Genomic DNA, 3,161 nt, shown 5'->3' on the forward strand with positions numbered 1-3,161 from the left:
AGGCTCTTCTTCAGGCCTGCAGCATTTGGGTGGGATTTCGTTCACTGGGGGGGGGGGGGGGGGGGGGGGCATGGGGGGGGGGGAAGATGGCCAACCCCATCACCAAGGACTCACGGGCAGCCCCCTTTAAGCAGATTGCCCGGCTCAATACTTCAGCCTTTAGAGAAGCGAGCACCCACCACCGCTTATCCCGGGTTTGGGTGATTACAGTTTCCGTTCCTAAAACGGGCCAGTACTGAATGGACTAGGGGCGGAGGGGTAGGCACTGGCCTCGGTTTGTAAAAGAAAAAGCCTTTGTTGACTTTTGCTAGGTGGCAAGGCTCCGAGGAGGCCCATAGGCCCGAGGGCCAGCCAGGAGAGCCGACGAGTGCTGAGCGAAGGCGCCGCCGCGGAGCTGCACCACGTGCGCGCATCTCTCGCGGTGGCACAGCGACCCCGGCTGGGGAGGCGCGCCGAGACTGTCACCCAGCACCCAGCATCGGCGTTCGTGCGGCTCTCACACAGGCAGAGGTCCTTGCTCGCGTCCCGGCCTCTGTGGGAGGTTATTTTCTTGTTCCCCGCCATCATCTGGTCTCGTGAACGCGCCTCTCTCGCGGACACGCGCTTGGCCGGATGCAGGGAGCGGGGGGGATGGCTGAATGGAAAGGGAGTGGGGCGCGACTCCAGGTGGGGAAGGAAGACGCAGCCCGCGCAGGATGAGATCGAGGTTGGGTGGCGCAGGTGCGATGGGGGCTCCGCGGGCCTCGGAACCTGACAGGTCAAAGCGGGACGCCGCGCGTGGCGGCGATGGAGACTCCAGCGCGGCTCCCGGCGCCCCCTGGCGGCGAGTGGGGCTGAGCGGGCTGCGAAAACAATGCCTGGGGCCGCGCCCGCCGGCGGAGCGCCTCGGCTCTGGGCGGCTCCTGGGTGTGCGGCCGCGCCCGGCCTAACCGGAGCCCGACCGGCTTCGGGCTCCTTGGTCCCGCGCTAGGGCCGAGACGACCCCAGGGGAGGGCGTTGGGGCTGGGGGCGGTGGAGGCGGGAGAGCCCCCTTCCCGCCCCAAGGCCCAAGTCCTAAATCCTAGCATCTCCCAGAGCTCAGGTTCTGATTAATTACTTGATTCGGTGTGCTTCCGTTTAGTTGGGGTTTATCTTCAAAACAGTTTGCGTTGGGGAGCGGGGGTTTTAGGCCTCTTGGTGCTTTAGTTAGAAACGAAAAGAATCTCAGATCTTTACCTCTGAAACAAATAATGCAATATATGTTAAGAAAAAAAAAAAGAAGAAGAAGAAGGTAGCGGGAGGGGAAGAATGAAGCGGGGGAGATCGGAGGGGTAGACGAACCATGAGAGACGATGGACTCTGAAAAACAAACAGGGTTCTGGAGGGGAGGGGGGTGGGAGGATGGGTTAGCCTGGTGGTGGGTATTAAAGAGGGCACGTTCTGCATGGAGCACTGGGTTTGTGCACAAACAATGAATCATGGAACACTTCATCTAAAACTAATGATGTAATGTATGGGGATTAACATAAGAATAAAATTTTAAATAAATAAATAAATAAATAAATAAATAAAAACTTTAAAAAAAACGAAACGAAAAGACCCAGGGCTCGTTCCGTGGAAGAGCGGCCTTTTGCTGCCGCCCCAGGCCCTTCCCCAGAAGATCACCAGGGTCAAAGAAAACATGGAAGCTGGACTTCTAGGGACATAGATTCTTGGAGCCCAGAAGATGCTGTCCCTCCAGACGGCGATTTTCCTGATGTGTTTACGGCCAGGAAGGGGTCGGAAATAACACTAAGTGGGCTTTCCCCATCCACACATTTAACCGCCTCCCCAAAGCACTCGAACCCCAATGCAGGCCGGACGACTTGAACCTGGGAGGCCGCCTAGGCCTCTGCCTCTTTCCGGAAGGAGGGAAATAGGGAAGCTGCGGGCAGAGCCTGTGGATAGCTCCCAGAGGCCGGGAAGTAATAACAATGCACTACCTTACATATGAAGGAACCTTGGCGGGATCGCTCTCGGGGGATTATCTGTTTGGATCAGCACCGCCACTGCGCGAGGGAGGCTGAGGGGGCGGAGACGACCTGCCCCTCAGGGAGACTTGGGTGATTAGGGAGAAGGAGACCCCCTACACAAACACACACGCACACAGCCCTTCCCTCTCCTGTCACCCAAGTCCCGGCTTCCAGCTGTAAACTTACTGTTTGCAGTCATCAAGGGCAGGAGAAGAGCCCTGGCTCCCCGAGAGCAAGGGCCGGCCTGTCCACCTCTGCACACTCGGTGCCCGCTGGCGTGTGTAGGAGGAAGGAACCAACGCTGCCAAGGCCACGACTAGCACTCGTGGATCTCTAGGCAGGGCTCCTTCCTCTGGCCCCTACCCCTTCCCAGGCTGCCCACCTGACGCTTTTTCTGCCAGTCGTATGGGCCCGGCACTAGTCTTTCCAAACCGGGCCCACACTCCAGCTCTCCTGAGCGCCGCGCCGCAAGGGCCTGTGTGTGTTAGGGCCCGCACTGCCTTCGAGCATTGAGCCATTCCTTTCATTTATGGAAGGGGGGTGGGGGCAGGTCTCTTTTCCAAAACCGGGAAATGGTGGGCAGTTGTGTGTGATTCTGACGAGATTCTGCAAAGGCACTTCCACAACGGCAAAATCTAGACTTACTCCAACAACGTAACAACCCCAACGTTTTATTTCCTTTTCCGCGTAAAAGTTTTGCTCGCACGACTTTATTTATAATTCTGATTTTTAAAAGGGCACGGGGAATCACACCGTATGGAGGTGGGCCAGGCTGGGAACTGTGGCTGGAGATGGGAGAGGAAACCGAGCTCGCGGAGGCGGCCTCGAGCGAGCAGATCCCGGGCGCGAGACGAAGGCACAAAGAGCCCGAGGGCTGCGGCTCTCGGCTCCGAGAGAGGCAGCTCGGCCGCGCAGCGCGGGGGTCGAAGCAGAAACTTCAGGCCGGGGTCAAACAAACCCCGACCTGGGCCTCGCAGGGGGCGGAGCGCGTTCCCGCCGGGACCTGGTGGCGAGGCCGCACATCGCGTCCGCCGCCGTTACCCTATCTCCTGCAGCCCGCGCTCCGCACGCCCACCGTGGCGCGCAGCTGCCAGGCTTGTCTGTTTGTTTGTTTGTTGTTTGAAGCAATCCTGGAGCACACGATCAGCAGCATCTGAAGGGGGTGGGGGC

The sequence above is a fragment of the Mirounga leonina genome, unplaced genomic scaffold, assembly GCF_011800145.1.
Source record: "Mirounga leonina isolate KUSES-001 unplaced genomic scaffold, KU_Mleo_1.0 Mir_176, whole genome shotgun sequence".
Lineage (NCBI taxonomy): Eukaryota > Metazoa > Chordata > Mammalia > Carnivora > Phocidae > Mirounga > Mirounga leonina.